Genomic DNA, 23,629 nt, shown 5'->3' with positions numbered 1-23,629 from the left:
ATTTAAACACAGCCACTAGTTCACAAAATTACTGGCACAATTGGTCTCAGTGTATTCAACCTGATTAAATATCTTTACAGAAAATAAAAAACAGAAGGCATTCCCTGTCACCTCACTGGGGCTGAAGAATGCATTGAAAAACCCAAACTAATGTCACTTCCCTCACATTAAGAAAACAAATTAGTATTTTTAGATAATATTAAGGGGAAGTGTTATATGAAATTCTTCACTTTCAGGGAAAATTGAACTCTAGATTATATTATTTCTATGATTTCAAATTCATCATATTCGAAACCAGACCCCCACTAATCCAAATCCCAGACTGACTAGTGCTAATGAAACACTGCTTTCACTCTGTCTGTTCTGCACCAGTAAATTACATTCAGCTCATTCCATTACCACTCAGTTCATGGCGGCTTGCCTTCTGCCAACTTTCACCATGCCTCTCTAGCCTCATCCCACACAACCCAAACAATTGTCTTATTATCTTTGGAATTCAGAGAACTTCTGCCCCAGCTACTCTGCTCCATTTCCTTGCCCCTTCCCTGACCTCCCACCAACTCCCCCCCTTAACCTTGGTTTCAAGCACATAAATCACTGAACAAAAATGGGCCCTATGGAAACACTCGGGGCCTGAATTTTCAACTCCTTCCTTTCTCTCTCTGGAAGGTCAGGGCACAGAGGAGATGCTCATTAAACATTGATGGTCGGGGAATTTATACCAGGAGAAATTATACTATGGGTTCAACTGTATCCCTCAGGAAACCACAATCTCTGAAATTTAACTACATGGAGCAAGGCCTTGTACTCAATAATATTTAGTGGTTTTTTACACTTTTCTAAAAATATTTAAGGTTTCCCAGTATTACCTCAGTAATTCCTATGGCATTATTGTAGCATGCCTCAAGGGGCAAAGGAATACAATGTTCTTGTCAGAGGTTCCAAATACCTTCCGCTTACTTCTTCGGGGACCAGGTACCCATCCTGCAGCCAGGGCTCATAGCTGAGTCCCTCACTGGGAACTGCACTTAGCAACTGCAGGAGAGTATCTTGCTCAAGATTATACCCTCTTCCCCGGGCTTGACCACTGCCAGTGACTGCCTGGTGTGGGAATTGAAAAACCTCGATTTGTGACTCAATTTTAAACAGTTTGAAGGACCAGGAGGATTTGCTAAAGCCTCACTTGCAACCATATTTCAACCAGTTTCTCCCTCTGACTTAGAAGCAGCTAAATCTTCTGTTTCCCAGGAACGCAATAGAACACATCTGTCTTCTCCACTAGCCCATAAGCGTTTGATGGCAAGAACTGTATTTAACACTTTCAGCCTGTGTTAAGCCACAACCCTTACAATAGATGGGGCCCTCAAACAGGATTCTGTATTCACTCACATGGCATTAATCAATCAAAACCCACATTGGAAGGAGTGATTCTGCCAACTTAATACAATCAAAGGACAGTGGTTACCAAGGGCAAGCATAAGCCACACTTGCTAAACAGCAGTCATCTGGTTATTGTGGCAGCACCAGGATTTCAGCATAGGAGAGTCTTAGCCTCTGCCCTTTTAGTGGAAAAGGACTTCCAAGTTGAAAGCTGAAGATGAGTTGATAGGGCAGTTTGGAGAATGTGGAGGAAAGCATCCAATATCCATAATAAAACATGGTAGGGAAGGGAAGCAAACCTTACTGACAGACAGACAGACAGAGGGTTCTGCTGATGCTCTCCGAAGGCACACCTTGGTGCACCCACGGACCTCAACCATTTTCTCAAGGTAAATATTCCTTTGCTCCATTCCACCATTGAATCAGAATCTTTAGGGCAAAGGGGGTGAATTTTTGACAACGAGGCTGTGTTCCTTGTTCTTTTAGCTGATTCCTAATGATCATACGTGTAATATTTAGCTTGTGCCTGAGCAAACCGCATTCCTTCTCATTTTATCCTCCATGTTTGGCCATGGCCCAGCTTCCTAGAATTTTCAATATGTAGTGATCAGAAAAAATACCCAAAAAACTCCCAATCTCTATTGCTCTCTTTTCTTCTACTTTTTAGAAATGTACGTAAAGTATTTGATGAGAGAAAGAATTTTTATCTTTGGTAGAATGAGTTTTTTTTTAATTTTAGGAAGCTCAATTTATGATTTCCCTCTACAATGGAAAATTGTTATAATTATTGGTAGTTAACAGAAGCCTTCACACTTGCTAGGAATGAATCTATACTATACTCTAAAGCATTATTCTTTTTCCATATGACCACAAAAACCCATTTTGGAATTTATATTTCCATTTTGCCATTAAGTTATATAGCAAAGACTTTCCTTTTTCTTTTTCTCCCCAGATTCCTTTCCCATCTTGCCCTACCTCCCGAATGAATTGCCGCCCTTGGGTCACACTTTGCTGTTGCCATCACTTGAAGAAAGAAACCTTACACATCCTCAGTGAAGAGTTACATTTAAACTACAGCATTTTTCCTAGGGGCTGGGGGCAACTTTTTAATACTACCAAGCAGAGAGAGTTGGAATGGATAGATCCCATGATAAAATGCTGCCTTCTGCTTTTAAAAACACGCACGCAATAGCTGGCCTTAAACTTTGGCCTCTGTATTTATGTAGCACTAGTGACAGTGGTTTAGTCTTAGAAAGCGAGAAAGAAGACAGGGAATGAAGAGTGCCCCTGATGGCGGTTTGAGAACAGGGGTTCAACACGAAGACATTTGGAGTGAAGATGGGATTCAGGAGTCCTTGGGACATTCAGAAAACTAGGAATGAAACATACCCTGGAGATACAGACTCATTTGTTCCTCTTCTTCCTAAGGTATAAATATGAGCAGATCATAAAATGATCTGTTTTCCTTATGCCCATGAAACCCCGTTCCATTGGTGCCAGTGTCACCATCTTATATTCAGCATCACCTTCTGCATCCTCTGGGTAAAGTAGAACGTCAGCTCTTCTCTAAGCATGCTCTCTCTGTTCCTGCTTACAGTATCTTTGTCCTTGGTCTCCGATCCACCTGGATTGTTAGATGTTCTCCATGCCAATGGGAAACCCTGCAAAGTCTAATGTAAACCTCAGCTCCTTTAACAAGCGTATCCTAATACATCCAAGTGCATGTGATCTGACCCTTTCCTGAGTTTGTGCCATGCTTGACACCTCTCTTAGAGGTACCCATAGTCGACTATCTTGAATTATAATTATATGTGAGGTGTTTAATCACCACTTATCCCTAACTAACCATCTTTGGACCTAGATATGTGGTATCACTCACCCCTATATCCCTTGCAGGCCCTGTTAGAGCAGGCACCTTGCACACCAAAGGCCCTCAAACATCTGTGGTGGGAGTGGAAGGAAGGGAGAAGGGAAAGAGGAGAAGCCAGTGGAAAGAAGGAGGGAGGGAATAAAGAAGAAAGGGCCCACCATTTTTCCTCTGTCAGTCCGTTTGTAGGTTACAAATTACCTAATATTAATCCTCTCTCCTTTATTATTCAATTTTCCTTTTCTCTTTTCCTAAATCTGCAGCTTTGTCTGAATTTATAATGCAGCATAGGTTAGGACAATGCTAACCTAAAACTGATCTGCTATCATTAAATGCTTAGGCATCTGGTCATTTAAGAGTGATGTACCAACCCTGCTGGTGTAGCTCAGTGGATGGAGTACCACCCTGTAAACCAAAGGGTCGCTGGTTCGATTCCCAGTCAGGGCACATGCCTGGGTTGCGGGCCACATCTGCAGCAGGGGGCGTGCAAGAGGCGACCACACATTGATGTTTCTCTCCCTCTCTTTCTCCCTTCCTCTCTAAAACTCAATAAATAAAATCTTAAAAAATAGGGTAATGTACCAGTGACCTACTATATGCCCCCCACCATGCTGGGCACTAGAAATACAAACTAGACAGGCACTGGCCTCCTAGAGCTAAGCACTGAGCATTCACTTCTTGGGATGAACATACCCGCTGACATGAACAGCTTGCTCTGTGACTGTGTTATTATGGGCCCTGTAGGACAACCCCAACAAGGGAAAGCAGCAGAGTTGGCAACCCCTAGAGACCCCTTGAATGCATTTCCTTTGCACACTGTGGAGCCGGGAGCCTCTTGAGTGCCATTCAGGGGTTATGTCGTGGTGAGAACAATTAGAGGCTTTAACGGGGGGTATTCAAAAACCAAGCACTGAGAGCCACCACATTCATTTGTTACACTCAAATTTTCTCCCTTGGCCACATGAAGCTTTCTGTGTACACAAAATACCTGCTACCACTCTAAGCCTCTCAGTTTTCCATCTTTACTGCTGTGCTTAGCTCCCCTGGCTGTTTTCCTCCTGAAATTAAAGTTAGTGAAGAGGCTGGAAACATCACGTTCACAGTCAGGGTCATTTCTTCAAACAGGGATGTGAGGCAGCTGTCAGTCCAATAAGATTAAAGGGCACTACAAGATTGGACCAGAATAAAAAGTATGTCCTCCCCAACCCCTGTTCACCTTATTATGAAAAATGCATGGTACTTAAGCTATTTCCTCTGGGTCAGAAAACTAATTAATGGCATGTTTTCCTCAAATTTCAAAAGCGGGGAGGCTGTGATTTTGAACTTTTTCCTGTAGCGTGTTAACAGTGACTCCTACATTTAAAATCACACACACAACTCTATCTCCTTCATTTGGGAGCTGGTGGTGGTGACTTGGCAGACCTTACAAAAATAATACTGTTAATAATGATGCATTATTCCCAGACTGGTTCATTATTGTCCGTGGGTGCAGAGTGATGCTGTTGATGAGGAAGTGAAACATGAAATCCCATTTCTTCGAAGTGGGATAAAACATGACTAAAACATATTTTGATAAGACCCCTTGGTGGATGTACTTGAGAAGCGAGAAGGCAGCGTGCAACACTGAGACTGCGGCGTGGGCCCTAAATGCCGGGGCTGTCCAGGTTGCAGGTGCAGGAAAGTCAGGCCAAAGGAGGGACTCCGAAGAAGAGCAGCTCCCAGCAGGTGGGGAGATACAAAGCTACTGGGAAAGAGGACAGTATGGAAAATTCTAGGAGGCCCCACCGGTTACCTATTTTCCCAGCTCTCCCTGTGTGGTGTCTCCAGAGATCAAATGAGGTCAAGAAGGGCACAGTGTGCATAAAAGAGACATACAGTCCGCCAACACCACGTGAGTGATCACAAGGCAATATAGCAAGAGGCCGAAGGATTAGATACACTAAAATTAACCTGAACAGGAAGAACTGCTCTGTAACTAAAATACTCCACAGAGAACTTGTATTAGATCAGGAATCAGGAATCACACATCATGGGAGAGCCAACAAATTGTGAGATGTTGTGAACCTAATGGCATTCCCTTCATCCAAAATTTCTGTGGGAGCTAAAATGCCATAACGGGGTGTCCTTTACTTCTGCACCATATGTAATTTCATTAGCTTCTTATGAGGCCACTGTTATCACCTCAGGCTACATTTATACAATTCCTTTTCATTCTGACTACAATAAAAAAATAACATTTACTTTGTCTTTTAAAATGCAATTATTTCATAATATTAGACAAGTTTACATTATAATAGTGGAATCTTAAAATTGGAATGCAAATTTACCTGTGTTGCAACTTTGAATGTATGTCCCTAGAAAATTAGACACTCTGAGTCTATCCATCCAAAACCCAATTCCTTTGTTCCACATCCCACCACCATAAGCAGTCACCTTTCATTTTGTATTTAAGATAAACGTGACTCATGTGCACGTACAATACAAGTATTTTGGCTCTAGATACATAAGCTTTCAGTTGGCCAAGACTGCAGCAGTTACTTCGAGGGACCCAGAATCTGTATCTATCAAACTTTCTGTGTGGATAAACAGTGTATTTCAAAGATGTAAGTGGAACCTCTTGTGACTATACACAATTAATTTTTAAAAGAATGATCATACTCATAATCATTTATTATCATGCATTTTCTCAATCAGCTGATACTGAAAGCACATCTATGATTAAGTGAGCTTCCAAAATTTTTAATTAAAAAGGGGAATTTTAGACCAGAAAATGACGAAGATCACTATACTAGGGAATAATTGTATTGCATGTAAATGTTGATAGGGTAAGAACCTACCAATTAACTCACTTTGCTCAGGCCATGAGAAAATAAACCACTATGAATAATTGTATCATTTTTCATACAGTGATTTATTACAATTCACATAAAGTATGAGCTACATAATTAACAAACATACTGAAAGAGTAAAAGTCTATAATTACGTGATCACAATTCACAGTCCATTTCATTTTGTTGGTGAGACCAAACTCCACACACAATTTCCTGACTTAGGACATTATTACAAAATACAGCCTAATTTTACTGTTAAATATACATTCTTAAACATGCAGAACTTGTGTGAATGAAGTAGCTCATCTAGTACCATTTATTGTATTTCATGTATATGGATATAGTAACCACAACACACCCTTTGAATAGTCTGTTATGAAAAAGGTTACTTTTGTTTTAACATGAAAACAGGGAACAGCGGATTCTCAGAAGCAAAATATGAAAGTACTTTGGTTTCTCCCTCTGCTTTATACACAGTTCACTGCTTGGCAATTTCAGATAGTGTGATAAGAAAGCAAAACCAGGCTGGTCAGTCATCCTTTCTCTAAAGCTAAAAGCCTTAGGAGTCTTTGAGTTTTGGCACCTGAATATTGTTTCTACACAGAGGGACCAAAAAGAGTGTCAATTAAGGATCTCTCACGGTAAGCCAGTGGTCAGGGTAAACAGCAATGGTATGTCCATTGAGCCATGTGCTTGGCCCGTAATGGAACGCTATCTGCAGTCTAACGGTCTCTAGGGTGGCATTCTCTGGGTGAAAATTAAAAGCATACTTGTAAGGTGATTAGCAGAATTTGTCAAATAAACAAGCCTGTCTACATTCCTACAATATTCTTTTGTAAATCTGCTAGAGCAAGTCTAAAGCATTTCCATGAGACATAAGGAATGTGCCTTTTTAAAACACAGGAAACAAAGAAAATGTTTGCTATTTAAAAGCATCAGTGAAGTCTCATGAACGGGCATGTGCCAAATGTTCAGGCATTTATCTGAAACAAAGAAATATTGGGGATTCTTACAGGAAAATGCAAGACACTGGCAAGTTAGGAAGAGGAGAATGCTGTGTAGCAGGAAAGTTCTTTAAGTGCACATAGACCTACTTTTATTTACAGCATTAATTTTCCTCTTTCCCATCCTGCCTTAACTAAAATATAAAAACTTACTTTTTCTCATAAGTATCCAGTCACTTAAAAACATGTATGGCAGGTCACATCACTAACTACGCCCTCCTCATACGTGGCGATGTATTTATGTTAAGACCCGAGAACATTAAAGAAATGCAGGGCTAATAGTGACACATGGGGGATTGCTTCCCCCTAAAGAACGTTAGCAATTATTGCAGCTAGCAAATTCCAAAACAGAACTATCATCTTTACATCCTTATGTCCTCTAATACACTTAGCATTCAAACCCATGGTGTTAATAAAGTGACAAATGAGAGTAGCTTTTTGGTCAACTGACCCATTTTAAACGGTAGCATCAAGTCTGTCTGTGAACATTTGTTCGTGCGCTCTTGTCACCCCAAACGGAAACACCTAAATACTCAGGAGCACTTAAAAACAATCAGCTGAAGACACTCTCTCACATACAAAAACCCTTAGTTACCATTCTTGAAATGTTATTCAAAAACAACTTCTTTCAGGTACGGAAGACAACTCTATTCTCATCTGAGTGCTGCTGAAAAAACTGAGTACTGACAAAGTTAGCAACCAAACCTTTTCATTTGTCTGTGTTGCTTACTCACTGAACAATATTACCTACCAGCTACTGTAACCAGTACTAGAAAGCGGCTATAAAGATGTACAATAAGGGCATGAGGAAAAAATGTACTGCTCAATTCATACAACTTTGGGGAACCCTTAATAATCATCATTCCAGATATCTAAGGCATTGCGTGATGGTAAGTCCTTAGACACATATCTTGTCTCTTTAGTGCAATGTGTAACTGTTGTGTGTGTGTGTGTTTTTTAATGATTATTTTGAACACAGAGAGATAAAATGCAGGGTCAGAAGTCACACGGCTGGTAACTGCCGGAGCCTGCAGTGTGTGTCTCAGGCCCTCTGACTCAGCCCAGGGTTCCACAATGCCTGGATGTCTCAGAGCTGAACTCCTTCCTCTTTGCGATTCCTGATACAACTAATGGAAACAGGATTGGAATATAATAAGAAAAATGCTGACATGGCCTTATCAACAACTGCCCAAATGGTGGCCTTATAATTATGCTTCGCAAGTTGAGCATTAGCAGAAAACTTGCTACTTTTAAGTCTTATTAATCAACCCTTGGGTGTTGTGGTTGCCACAGATGATAGAGTAGCCTGTTTTATAAAAACAGGAGATTTGCCAAACACCAAAGGTTAGATCTGTTGTAAGACAAAGTATGTCCCAAACACATCAGTGTGTAATAGATGAAAAGATTCTAAAGTATAAATCTTAAATCAGTCCTCAAAGTTCAGCTCTTAAAAGATGATTTTTCACCTGTCATTTTAACAATAACATGAATTTTTCACATATGTTACAAACATAATAAAAAAAACTCCTTTTCAATGTTTTCTGTAGTTTTAGGGATACTCTGATTACTTGTCAGCTAAATCTGATTTTGCTGAAACAACTGGTCAGGAGACAAATTTAGTACTTTCTATATATATATATATATAAGTAGAATTTCTTCTATTTTCCCAAATATTTTCTAATCTAACTACATAACCTGGGCTGACAAAATGGCAATAAAATAGAGAAATACATATCATATTTGAAGTTGTTTACTGCCTTCATGTTTAAATGCTTTCTTATTACGCACAGCTTTTTTATTATTGATTTGTAGGATACCTAAGAAAAATGCCATGAGCTGCCTCAGTTACATAATCTTCTCCAAAAGAAAGTAACAGGTTACAAAGTGCCATTAAAATGATTGCAATTATCTTTTCTAGCGTGAATATGTGCAGTCTTCAATGAAAAAGATAGCATGACAGGTGTATATGTGTATGTATGTTTCATGGTCAGTGTCATTTTTTAGAGACACTTCTTTTCTAATATTATTCTCATCCACCACTGAACTTATAAAGCCTCTAGAAGGTGCCATTTTGGTAACATACGTGTGGCTTATGTCAGAAAACAACTAAGTCATTTATAAAATATTAAAAGAAGGAGTGCAGGAAAAATCACAACAGACCCTATTTCTGCACATAGTTGCAGACTAACAGCATGGAAGCAGATGTAGTGTTACCCTGACCCCTGAAGGAAGGAATCAGGAGTTAACTTCACATCCAATTTTCCCCACAATATGAACACCAAACCTCCAAATCCACTGGTACCACGTATCAGGGTTTGGGGCATGTCCTGCCGAAATAAGAAAGTCGCCTCAAATACCGGAGCTCAAAATTTCATTCCACCGTTCCACCACTCCGATTCGGGGTGAGCAGACCTTTTCAAAGTTACTTAGTGAATATCTAGATCCTGCACCAGGCTCCATAGGAAAAACCTTAAGAATCATCATCTCATCTCCACGATGAGAGAGAAAAAAAAGTCATCTCACCTTTTCGGTAAAATAAATGCAATGGGAAATCACAGAACTAGGTGAGAAGAGAAAGTGATTTGATTCAACAGGGTTAAGATTTTAGCAGAGTTTCATTTTGAGGGAACATATAATCTATTGAGGGAAAAATAGATCCTAAACCAGCAGAAGGCCAAAAGGAACTGATGTGTGTCTTCTTTTCAAGAAAATCACAGCTCCAAATAAACCATCAGGAAAAATGACATTTTGTTCTGCAGTATTCCTTTCTCTGTACAGTAAGCACAGTACAGGTATCTCATCTCATGGTAAAAGTCACAGGCAGCTGCAACACGTCCTTTAAGCCATCTCAATAAGTAGAACTTGAAAATGGACTGCTCTTTATTTCAGGGATTTTTATTAATAATGAATTCATTGCCATTTATTTCCTTTTAATTTTCACAGGATATCATTACCTTCGAAGGTTTTTACTTCTCTTCTCCCAGAGGGTTAAAATGGCCCAGAAACGGGTTGTCAAGGCAAAGAGAGAGGTACCAAACACTCACTTCTGACACACTGTGGAGGCAATCGTTTTTATTGAGGGAACCACCAGACTGAAATCTGCATCAAACTCTAGCAGGAAGCATGCAAGCGAGGACCCCAAATAGTCATTCCGTTCAGTCTTCATTTCAATGGGTTTAACTTTCTACTCAGTTGGGGTCACATATTTCAACCATAGGGTACAGAACTATGACCTTGGCTGGGATCATCAGTCCCAATTACTCAATGGGGCACTTGTGAAACATTGCAGACACTCATTTGGACTCTCCACGGGTGTCGTTGAAATTGCTCCTGCCCAGCCATAAAGCTTACATGATCAGCTGTCTCTCACAAACTCACTATGAGAACTCATGCTAAATTCGCCACAGAGATCAGGGTTTACAGGACCCTTGGAGCTAATCTCCTATCGGCCCTCCTCCTCCTCCTTCTGCGTTAGCTGTTACAAGCCCTCAAAAGTTAACAGGGTGATGGAGCCTCTCTCTATACAATCATTTCATCTCACTATCGTTGACTGAAGCTCACTGATGTAATGAAGTTACATAATCACCGATTATGCACGACTTCCATCTATCTTCCTACATATCCACATATCTTCTCCCCTCCCTTTGAGATCAATCTACCAGGTGAGATTTATAACACATGTAAATGCTCCATTCTCTCATCATAGGTACTGAATATGGGACTTTAGCATTGCAGTACGGTGCACTGAACCACGTCATCAATATTGATTTTTTTTATCCCATTTCCCAGGCAGAATATGTTGAAGCATCCTTCATGCTCTAGTCTCTAACTTTTTACCGAAAGGGTAAAATAGATGTGGCAGATAGGACGCATCCTCAACTTAAGGTTAAGGGAAGTGTGTAATTGCCTGCATCTCCAAAGCTGGCTGCATTGCAATAAAAGGATGCTTTCTGGTTCCAGACCTTGGACTCCTCTGCACGTGGGTCATAGCTTCAGCTATTTAAGGTATTGGAGAAATAATTATATTATGGGGCAATTGAACTTGAGGAAGAAAGCATTATGGTGACATTTAAAATAATATTGCACTATTCTTTTTGGTCATCCCCTTCAGCTTTTTCTTTGCTTTTTCATTCTGAACAATAATCCGGTGGATAAAAAAGTAACCTAGGGTACTCAATAATCTCCAGTAATCACAACCCAGAGGACAATTAACAATGATTATCACCTTAAAGTTTAAGAACTTGACAAGTGGGAAGTCCCTGGTCCCATTGCGGCTGTGAAATGCAGCAGAATGCTGCACTGAGTTGAAAACATATTTCTTTTAATGAATAAAGAGTAGCTCGTTTCATTTTAAATAGGGCTCTTCAGTAAGTGTTCCTTTCTCTGCTGTTACCTCTTCCAGAACACAGGAGCCACAAATATTGCATCCAAACAAAAGAGTGACTACCCAGAATTAATTCAAGACACTCTTCCATATCAAAATAATTGGAGGTGGGAAGTGATGCTTTATTTTCAATTACACTCAAAATACAGACCACACACACACACACACATGCACACACACACACACACACACACACACCCAACTGCAGTTATTCCATTCAGTGCCAATAACGGCCACATCACAGCCATCAGTGCGATGCAGCAATCATCCAAGTCACCCATTCCCATTACAAACGCCCAAGTTTGCTCACGCCACTGATGGGTTTGCATATATAAAATGACCTTACCCACAACAGTCTTCCAAATTTTTCTCCTCTGGATATCAGTCGGTAAGGTAATTGCTGGTCATCACAATGCGTATTCAGAAAAATCCACGTTTTACTCCTGTGTTCTTTTTCTTGTTTTTGCTAGCAATTAATACCGTGAACAAGATACCCATTCACAAATGCCAAGTTCACCATAAAAGCAGATAATTCCATACAGCTCTTCCCTACAAGACTGCCTCCAGTTAGTTCTCAAAGTGCCCGATTGTTTGGCGAAGATACAATCCAGGTGCAGAGCAGGGGAGGAAAACGAAAGACTGGGAGAAAAAAAGAAGAGGCAGATAGAAAAGGAGAGACTGAGAGAGGAGAGAGCAGAAAAGAGGTAATAATTTTTTTTAAATAAAAAAAAAGAAGGAAGGAAGGAAAAAGGCCAGTAAGTAAGGAAGTCTGTGAGCTCTATGACAGGAACCGGAGTCTTGCAAATCTTTCGTGTGCATGTAGCCTTTCAGATCTTCTTGGTCCCCAAGTAAAATTTCCAGATCCGGGATGCAGCCATAAGAAAGAATCCTATGTATATTTCACAAGTATCCCGCAATAACAGATCCAACGGGGTTTTCCTTGTACAGTACTGCTATGTGAAAGCACACAACCCCTGCTGTTTGGGAAGGTGTCTCCTGGGTCCTAGCTCTCTTCGGCAGCCCCCAAAAATGATTTTTCAAAAAAGAGTGAAGGAGGAAAAAGCAGCTTTGCGTTTGCCTTGAATGATGCTAATCCTGAGCGAAAACGACAAGCAAACCACGAATACCACAAGATCTTGATAAATAGCCACAATCCACTCAGAATATCCCAGGGAAGAAGCGAAAACAAGAAAAAGAAACTGCAATGCATAAATGATTCCAGTGTTTCTACAAGATCGGTTCATTTGATTGAATGCATTCTCTGGTTTGCTGCAAGTCATAAAGAGGATAGTGTTACTGCCACCCAATGGATATTTTAGTACTAGCCAATCCAGAGAATGCCATCGCTTCGCGAGTTTTAGTTTTCAGAAGATTGAAGAGGAAGGAGGGTGGTAGCCTGGGATTCTTTTGGAAAGGACCCTGAGAGGCCTTGAATGATTAGAATCTGTCCTTCCAGGCAAGAGTGGACCAGCACATGTGGACGCTCCCAGTTTTGTGTTAGCCACCTTAAAATTACAGTTCCATCTCTCTAGGAAGCAGAAAGGTACACAGAGCGATGCCAAAACTGACATGCTCATGGTAACCCCCTTTTCACCTCTCTTTAGAGCAGATTTATTACTGTGCATGATCAAGATATTCTCTCTCTCTCTCTCTCTCTCTCTCTCTCTCTCTCTCTCTCTCTCTCTCTCTCTCTCCACTCCCCTCCCTCCCTCTCTCGTATTCTCAATTTTACTTTAAGCCGGATTTCAAAAGGGAGCGGAATGGAGGTGGGGGGCTGCTCCAAACCTCAGGTGGCAAGGTGATAATTGTTTCTAACGGGCAGTTTTGCAAAGTGCTTTCATCCGTATTTGTATGTAAACTGTGAGTCCCTCCGGTAGAAACCCCTCTATATAGCTGCTCTTTCAGTTTGGGGAGTAGCAGAATCTTCCCTAAGTGAATGGGACTTGGGAAAAGGGTATTTAGGGTGCTTGTAAAGGCTCTCTTTAGCAGGGGGTGAGGGGTGGGATATGGGGGCGCAGAGAGGAGGCGATTGGAGAGGATCCCCCTCCCATCCACCCTGTAACAGAGTACGCTGCAGGATTCTGAGATGGAGTCCTGAGGGGGAAAAAAGGACCAAGTAGGTACTGGTCAAATACCAAGTATTTGCTTAGTTTAAGGTCCTAGCCCTTTATAGTTCCTTGGGATAATAGAATACTACATGAAATTCTGTACTTCTCAAACTTGAACGTATGCATAATCATCCGGGTGTCTTGTTAAACTACAGATTCTGATTCAGTACATCTGGAGTGAGGCCCGTCAGCCTGCATTTATAATAAGCTGGTCCATGGACCACACTTGGAGTAGCAAGACTCTAGGGAAGTGTCAATATTGACGCCGCCAGTGTTAGGTTCTGATGATGCCGTGGGCCTTATGGTTAAACAACTCAGAGACCCTTTCCAACCCCCCCCCCATCTTTCCACTCTTCCGCCTCTCCCATGCACCACTTAGAGCCCCCATTCTAGAAAACTTTAACCCACTCTCCAGCGTAGCCCACATACTTTTGTAATGTAAGCCTTAACAGAATAAACCCAAATTAGAAAAGTAACTAGATAAAGCAGGCTTGGCCCTAGACAACTGTATCTTTACTTCATTTGGGGGAGTAAAAACCAATCTAAGATAAACGAGACACTGGCAAATACTTGGGAAAATGCAAGCTGAACTAACACAAGCTAAACTCAGGGCGCTGGTGAGACTGATTGGGGGCTGGGAGACTGGAAACGGAGGTCAACCTGTTTTTCTAAGGAAGGAGCTGTTATGTCAAACTTTCCAATCCAAGCTGAGGAAAGACCTGGTTAAAGTGTGTAGCAAGACTTACAAGGTTTCTCCTTAGAGGGAACTCACCCAGACTAACCTCCGTGATGGCGGTTCTCTTGTCCCTGCTCCACCTCCACATGCTCTAACCCAAAGCAAACTCAGGAACAGAGTTCAAGGGGAAAATATATAGTCTCTTCTCAGGGCAGGAACTCCCCATTTCAACCCCTATCTCAGTCCCTCAGTTGATCCATTTAAATGAAGAACTAGACCTCAATCAAACTAAGAGGGGAACATAATTAACAAATTTAATTGCTTCAAGCAAAGTTTAGAAGTTAAAGTCCTGGACTGTAGGCTCAGATCCTAGATTTATATCTCATGTCTACTAAAGTAGCCATAATTCCCCGGGGGGGAATTGCTTTAATTTCTCACGATCTCAGTTTCCTTGTCTGTAAAATGACAGGTGGAAATGAACCTGTTGCCAAGGTCCACCCCAGCTCCTTGTGGTACAAAAACCACGTCTTCTGTATGTGCCAGGCTTCTGCCAGTCAGTTTGTCACTCTACCCAGTTCTAATGATTACCTTCACATGGGCTGCATGCAGAAGAGTATACAGAAGGTTTGCAAAGTGTGTTAAAGACACAGGTGAACATTTGACCATTTCAATCCTATTGCAAAGGATGATTTAGAACACTTTCTCTTTGGATCAGGAAGGCAAAGTGGTTTGTTTGAAATCGAGGTGAAGCATTGTCTATTCCTGGATTTTACAGAGCCAACTGTGGGCCTCGCTGTTTGTTGCCATGGGATCCTCTTTGTGCGAACTGTCTTGAACTGTGTGGGAACATTTTCCTCTTGCCTCCCTTCAGTTCTCTCTCTAACTCCTCGGAAGATATGTGTCAGAACAAAATGTAGCTGCATTATTGCCAATTAAGATTAACAGCAGCTGCAAGGTGCATCTAATTAAGAATTTTAATTACTTCCCTAAATTCTCATTTGCAGATGTTTAGAGCATTAAATGAAGTATTGTGATTTTATGGTACAATCTGAATAAAACTGACCTCCCTCCAAAGGGGGGTAAAAAAATTGCACAACTCAATGATGATTGTAAAAAAAGGCTTTGACATAGGAAGTATAATATATACCTTGGCACACTATTTGAGAATGAGTGACAATACATTTGGGGTGAAAAAAAATAGTGAGCATATCTATAAATATGCCTATTTTTTCATAAAGGGGCAAATAGGTCCCAAAACACTGCAGAAATTAATAATTTACTATTTAATAAGAATCCGTGCGTGTCAGATAGTTCTCAAATGCTCTGTTCTTTTTCTTTTCCAGTAATGGGATAGTTAACAGTAAGTTTGGTGCAGCAGTATGGGGATTGTAGGCTACAATCCAAAGCATTATGGGGTTTGTAGTAAAAACTGGCTTCAGATCAATTCAATGCTTCTAGCTTAACTCAGTAGAAGGAACTACTGTTTTATTTCCTAATCATGAAAAAGAAGAATGTCAAGATATTTTAAATAAGGCATTCATTTCCACGAAACAAAGTTGGTATTGCTGGGAGTATAAAATTGGAGTTTGAACTGCAATAATATTCTGACTGAAACGGACAATACAATAACATCTGCTTTATAAGCCACACATAACCTGAGAGACCTATTTCTAAACATTACTATCCTTTACCTAAGGTTTCAAAATCACTTTCATTGTTTTAGTAGTAAAAAGTGAGAAAACACAAGGTTTTGTATTTATGAAAGAGAATTGTGAACACAGGAAGTGAACTCCAATTCTTATGAGTCCACCTTTAACTATCGGTAGCCTGCATTTAATTTTCCACATTTCACATCATTCCTCAGTGAAATAAATTAAGAGTTGTATTTAATCTACCTTTTAAGATGTTTTGTTATACAAAAATACTCTGGATATTCAGAGCAGCTCCTTTTGTAAATGAAATCCATACAGCTAAAATACCTAAAAAATATGTGTAGCATGGGATATTTCACTCCGTTTAAAGTTAATTAGTTATGAAAATGTATAAATTAAGCACTTAAAATTCAGTTCCTCTTTTGTATGCAGATTATTATGCAGATAAGTAAATACATAATTTATAGAGGCTTTGATTTAACTCTGTCGGCAATTTATTTCAAAGTTCATCAAACATTTTCTGGATCATATGAATTCAAACTCTAGGTCCCCAATAATGTTCTATGAAATCAGTTCCCCTTTTGTTATAAAAGGCTAAAATATGTCTCTTCAAAGTCTCTTCCACCTGTGAAAGTCCTCATTATCATGCTAAGTTACTTAGGAAGTATTTTATACCTAAGGTTGCTTACTTTTCTCTTTCTATACTTAAAGAGGTGTCCATCCACAAAGGGACAGCCCTAAAGCGAAAAAATACTATTACAGACATGAATAAACACAAAATCAAAAGCCCTTCATTTTCCGGCCTTTTGCCGGCAACATTCACTTGAACCCACTGCCTCATATTGTCAAATGATGTACAGACAAAGATGAGCGTTTCAGCAAAATTCCACCATAAAGTTCAAAAATAATAAAAAGTGCCATGAAAAAGCAAACAGCAACAGGAAAGAAAAATGTCATGCCTGCTTTTCTTTCAGATTTCTTAGTTTTGAATCATAAAAAATATACAAATATATATCTTCTTGAATGCAGTTTACATTATTGTTCATACTGTGAATATTTCTTTTATGGTCATAAAAATAAAAGCAATGCCCCAAATGAAACACTATGTACATAAGCGATGCAAATGCATCCCCGGTGGAAAGCCGGCTGGCTGCTGGTGGGAGGGTATATTTATACAGTGCCTTTCATTTGGAAGGTTCCCAAAATGATTTGCAAACTGTATATAAAGGAATTGCTCACCATGGAAATTCACCCACTTCCAGGAGAGAATGCAGGAGTCATTCCATGCTGACAACTAGTTTAAATAAAACCACAGAACAACATATCAGGTAGCTAAAATTGTAAATGATTCAGGAAATGTGCATTGAAAACCCACTATGTGCCAGGCACAGTTCAAGGTACCGAAGATATAATTGTAACTATATCCAGTCCTGTTTCCCGCTCTCCTAAAGCTTATGTTTTATTGAAATCTGACCAGAACTCAGCAGTTAAAATCCGCATTTCTTGGTAAATATCTGACTTCTGCATATGGTTCTACTGAAACAGACCACGTGCTATTTTTATATATATTTATACCAGACTTCGTGATATCCAGGATGAATTACCTGTGGCAATGTATTCTACTTCAAATTGATCACACATGCAAAAAGAAAAAAAGAAGCTTCAGCTATTATGGTTGAAGCAGCTAAAATGACAATAACATTTCCTGCAGTGAATGATTTGGAATAGATAGGGCACAATTAAAAGTCTTCCCCGGTTTGGTAAATTAAATGAAATGGTTTTGCTGTATATGCGATGAGGTCTGTCCAAAAGGTATCCAGCAGCCATGTAATATGAAAAACAGAGACATTAATTGAAGAAGATACAAGATATATTGTACACAGGACAATGACGCCTCAGTCCCCTTCAAAGTAGGCACCTCGGGACCTCACACAGTTCTCCCAATCACAATCAGCTGCCCCCTTGTATTATCCTGAATCTCATTGATGGTCTGAAATCTCTTCCCTTTCAAAGGTGATTTGAATTTTGGGAAAAGCCAGAAGGCACAGGTTGCCAAATCTGGGCCGTAGCAGGGCTGAGTCACCTGGGTGATTTGATGTTTCACCAAAATACTCTGCACGAGATGCAATGCCTGAGTGGGCACATTGTCATGACGAAGCTGCCAATCACCACTTGTCAGTAGATTTGTTCCTCTACTCACTAGTCATTTTGAATGCGATGGCCACACAGTACACAGGTTCACTCAATGGCTTCTGCTCTCACTGACTAGTACAGTGAAGGCATCATGGTTCACACATGCGCATTTCAATCCACTCTCCTTGGTTGCCAGGTTACATCGATGTTGTGCAAACTGTTCTCATTATATTAACAATGGCTGGACTTTTTCCAGACAGACCTCATACATGAAAGACCACTCCCACCACAGAGATTCAGGGCACTTCATGGTACCTAAGGTATATAAAATAATTTACTGAAGGATAAGAGCAGCATGAGCTAATGTTTAGAGCATAAAATATGGAAGCAAATACCAACGTGTCTTCAATTTACTAGATTTATAAAATTTTCCAAGTAGAACAGGGAAAAAAGGGTCAAGTAGGCATTGCCCAAGTTCACCCATACCCCCCGAAGTTCTAGCTTTGTGTGCTCACAGTTCCACTCCCTGCTCTGTGCTTTGCATCTGTAGGCCAGCAACTGGATGGTCTTTTAACTACTGCTTTTGGGCTGCTGGTGCAGCTTGACTTGCATGTGATGAGAGCTACAAGTGCCTGGAGCTGACAACTCTCTGACACCTTAGCCAATGACTAATGATATAAGAATATGAAACCCGTGCATAATTTACACTCCAGAGGTCCCCTATGGAATTAGACTGAAGCTGGGGCTTTTCTTGTAATCATACCCTTGCTTGGTGTCTGGAAACCTAACAGAGGGTAACAAAAAATAATCATAGGGATCCCATCTCCGGCTTTTAAACAGTCAACCTGTATAACTAGAAACAGATCATTCATTCATTTATCCATTTGTTTAGGGCTTATCCATTACATACTGTGTACCAGTCAGTGCTGGGTATAGAGGCTCTAGGAATGAATGAAGCACCATCCCTGTCTTAAGGAGCTCAAGTCTAGCAGTAGAAAGAGCCGCATGCACAGGTGCACATTTATACAATGTGATGAGTTCTGTAAGAGAGATCTGAATTCAGCCTAAAAGAATCAGGAAAGGCTGAACCCAAGGTGTAATTTCAGTGACCTTGAGAGATGAACAACATCAAAATCACAATGAGTGAAGACCAGCAATAAAGAGTAACATCCAAGGAACCAATTTTCTTCTACCTAGAAGGAAATAGCATTGGTCCTGTTATAGTAGAAACCAGAGGTGTTTAAAGTTATAGAATTAGTTTTTGAAGGGGGCTTTAGAGATAACCTTGAATGGCCTCTTTATTTTAGTCAGAAGAAATTGAGTCTCACTCAGGCAAATGACATAGTTATTTAATTAAGCTCACAAAGCTAGGAAGTGGTAGGAGTTCTCTTCTGGCATGCCTCAGCCATATTGCCTGTCAGCCTTTTCTTAAAAAGATAAATTGAAGACATACTTGAAATATCTGATATAATAACATCTGGTTTGAATCCTGACCTAACACTATATGGTGTTGAGAAAATGCCTTGCTTTCTCTGGACCCCAATATCCTCCTGTAAAAAATGAATTTAATAGAATAACCTTCTCCTGGGTGCATAACCTATGATGCCATCAATTTTATTCCTAGGTATGTACCCAACAGACATGCATATATATTTTCACCAAAAACAGGTATCAAGTTCAATAACATTGAATGTCAACTATAATCAAACAATAAAAATAAAAAATAAAATGGTGCAGCCACTTTGGGGAAAACAAGGAAAGGTCACAGTACTTTTATTCCAAGTTTCCAAACTGGAAAGTATTTGCAGGCTCACCAACAGTAGAATGGATGGCTACATTGTGGTATATTGGTACTGCAGGCTACCGTATACGAATGTGAACTAACAATCTATGGCTATTCACGCAATCTACTTGAATCTCACAAACACAATGGTGAGTAAAAGAAGGCAGACACAAAATAGCAGTAAGACTGCATTGTATAGAAAGGACAAGACAGAGACTTGACTGGGCTGGTGAACGCACAATACAATGTACAGATGATGTGTTGTGCAATTGTACTCCTGCATAATTTTCCTAACCAGCGTCACACCGTTAGATGCAATAACAAGGAAAAAGAAAAGACAGGGCAAAATGAATCTACTCCACACTGTAAAACATCAGCCAGGTAGCTACCCCTGGTCAGAGTAGTGACTGGAAGGATGCACAAGGGGGAGTTTAGGAGTGCTGATAATGCTCTATTTCTCCCTGATGTTGGTTACGTGGGTGTGCTTATACTGTGAAAACTGATTGAGCTGTACGCATGCAATGTGTGTGCTTTTGTGTATATTTCATGTTAAAACATAAGAGGGGGTCTGCCTGTGAGGCGGATGTGAAAAGGCAGTTTGTTTATTTTAAAAGGTGTTTTCAGGAAATAAATGGGGTTCTCCTTTTGAAACATAATTTAGTATAATTTAACACAGAATAGGAACTAGACAATTAAGATAATCATGTCTTTGACTTTTCAGTGTCAATCAAAGCTTGGTTCAATTCTTTTGTGAAATGATAATAGCTAGCATTTTTCCAGGACTTATTATGTGCCAGGCACTGTTGGAGGCATTTTACATGTGCTAATTAACTTAATCATCAAAAGGAACGGGTGCTGTTGTCCTGGCCAATTTACAGGTGAGGAAACCAAGGCAGACACAGCTTGCTCAGTGTTACACAGAGCCACAGTTGGAGGTTGCGCCTTCCTTTAATCACTACCATTATCATTCATTCTAACTTCGTGCAACTGTTAGCAAACACCACCCCTTTCTTTTTTAAAGGATTTTATTTATTTATTCTTAGAGAAAGGGAGGGAGAAATACATCAATGTGTGGTTGCCTCTCATGCATCCCCAATTGAGAACTTGGCCCACAACCCAGGCATGTGCCCCAACTGGGAATCAAACCAGCAGCCCTTTGGTTTGCAGTCTGGCACTCAATCCACTGAGCTGCACCAGCCAGGGCACCACTTTCATATTTGGTTTGTATGCTGCCTTTATTGACTTAATTATATGGCAGGCTATAAACTAAACACTTAGTAGCAGTTCAGCAAAAAATTTTAAGTGCCCTGTTTTCCCTGGCAGAGTATGTTACTCTTGGTTCTGTGCATCACTCTATTCTGTTTCTCTTTTTCCTATAGGAGATCTAAGGGAATTATTATGTTTCTGTTAAATGAAAAGAATGCTTAAATTACAGCTTTCAGGAAAAAATGTTAATATTTCAACTTTTCAAAAATTTGCGAGGGTACATTGGAAAGTATGTTAATAAGGTATAAATACAAGTATGGCTTTCTGAACTAAGTTTTACACTGAGAAGAACAAATTATTTAAGTAAATTATACAGGAGGCTATAGAGATATTATGGACGATGCTATTAACTAGATACCCACACTCAATTTGTGTAAGTGTATGTATGTACACTGTGTATATGTTTAGCCGATATTAGAAGATATTATAATATGCTAGAATGAGATGACAGTACAGCAGGTACTAGAGGGAGAATATAGCATGACATAATTTAGGCAATAACTTAAACTGGAATATTGAACATCATTGTTGTAAAAATATCTTGTGACAGAGGCAATGCTATGCATTCACCAACCTCTTTAATTTGCTTCCTAAGCACTCGAAAACATCTTGTTTCCCAGTCCTTTTGCATCCAGGTGGGGTCACAATAGACTGTGCACATCTTCCAGCCTAGATCTCTAAAATCTCCGGAGAGGTCTTTCCCTCTCCGTCTTTATTCTCCTGTTTGCCTTCTTCACGTGCGTAGCTTGAAGGAAAGGGCTTCAGGATGGGAGAGTCAGGTGATGCAGGCACCTAGCCTGGATCCCAGTCATTGCTAAGAGGAGAATCGTACAACCAGGAGCAGCAGCTTTGGCTACAGTGTCAGTAAGAAGCAAGCTTTCACTGTAAACCACAGAAATTTCAGGTTTATTTGTCAGCAGCTTAGGCTACCCTGATTTATAACCTCTGATCCATTCAAAGGCAAGGGAAAGTTTCTTCTTCTTTTTTTTTCCCTCCTTTTCCTATCTCAGGTGTACAGAACTGTATTGATTATGATTCCTGAAGAGCCTTTTTTTATTGGTCTATGTGCAGCCCAGTTTTATTCCCGTCCTTATTTAGTTAGTTGTTTTTCATGAGGTAATAAATGCTTGAGAAAGCAGCACCCAAAACAAAAGCAAGCATCTTGATAATAACCAATATCAAACATATGGTATGGCAGCCCTGGCAACCTATCCATCTGCCTCCCCACACTTAAGAAAACCATCATCTGGGATCTCGTGAGCCTTATTCCTGTGACTTCTTTTTCATGCAGTTTTATCGCATCTGGAGGTATTGCTAAAAAATACAGACTTTACATTTCAATTGTTTTAACTTTATGAAAGGATATCAGTTCCAGTCCTGGGTAAAATGCGGCAAGCACAATTTAATCTTTCTCTTGCACTCAATACAACTTTAAAACCTGGACAGAATGTGGGAGCACATATTTGAAAACACTGAAAAGGAAACAATAGTAGGCAGATCAGGCAGAACAACAGTAGGCAGATCAGGAAACAAAGGTAGGCTTTGAAGCATGACTGGCTCTGTATTGAGTTTAGCATTTCTCTCCCTTTGGTATCTCCCAACCGCATGTCAACAGAACCAGAAACACGGAAATGATCTCAGACAGAGGGAGCTTCAGCAGAAGCCCTCTACCTCTGGCTCCAGGGCTGGGAAAAGGAACTTCCAATGTTCAGATGGAGTGTGGACTTGTCCCCTCCTGATCCTTCTCTGCTTACTCTAGTGTCTAGTGCCCCAGGCCCCAAGCAATCCAGTGGTGGTGGTGGAGGTGGCAGCTACAGTGACTGGAACCAGCAAGAATGAAAACTCCGAGAGAGGGAACTTTGTTTTATGTATGCTGCAGTTCCAAGAGGGTAAGACAAACTCTCATTGTTTTGTCTTGTCTCATTTTGTTTCACGCTCTGTTCTTTTCCCCTCCAGGCAGCACAGGAGTCTGATCTCAAAAGTCCAGAACACAGCATGCCAGTGTGAGGTAACCAGAGCCTTAAACCAGGAAACCAAACAGGATGGGGGCAGAGAACAGAAAAGTACCAGGAAGACTGCAAGGAGCAGGAATCCAGAAAAGAGATGCCGCAAACGTGATTATGAACTCCAGGGCTTACTCCCGAGTTACACATATAAGGACCAGATTCTAACTAATACTGGCTTCTATCTGTAATTGTATCCTCGTTCTGATCATGATATGTTTAGTTGACCTTCTACTTGTTTGCCTATTTTTATTCCTACAATTCTTTTTTTTAATTAAAATTTTTCGAGCTTTATAGAGATACAACTGACATAGAACATTGTGTAAGTTTAAGGTGTAAAATGCATTGATTTGATACAGGGGTGGGCAAAAGTAGATTTACAGTTGTTCATATGGAAAAAGACATACAAGTTATTATTATTATGAGATTTTTAAATATATATATTTATTTATTTTTAGACAGGGGGGAGGGAAGGAGAAAGAAAGGTTGAGAAACATCACTGTGTGGTTGCCTCTCACATGTCCCCTACTGGGGACCTGGCC

General features: G+C 40.2%; 1 protein-coding gene across 1 annotated transcript in view; it reads right to left on the bottom strand.

Moving 5' to 3' along the window:
- IL1RAPL1 (interleukin 1 receptor accessory protein like 1) overlaps window positions 1-12,752 on the bottom strand; it is a 1,208,235-nt gene extending 1,195,483 nt beyond the window's left edge. The window contains exon 1 of the mRNA XM_028523164.2: window positions 11,813-12,752. The gene's annotated coding sequence lies outside the window, so the exon portion shown is untranslated. The remainder of the gene's footprint in view (window positions 1-11,812) is intronic.
- Window positions 12,753-23,629: the final 10,877 nt, after the last annotated feature.

This window comes from Phyllostomus discolor, chromosome X (assembly GCF_004126475.2).
Source record: "Phyllostomus discolor isolate MPI-MPIP mPhyDis1 chromosome X, mPhyDis1.pri.v3, whole genome shotgun sequence".
Classification (NCBI taxonomy): domain Eukaryota; kingdom Metazoa; phylum Chordata; class Mammalia; order Chiroptera; family Phyllostomidae; genus Phyllostomus; species Phyllostomus discolor.
This window is presented reverse-complemented; position numbering and strand designations above follow the sequence as displayed.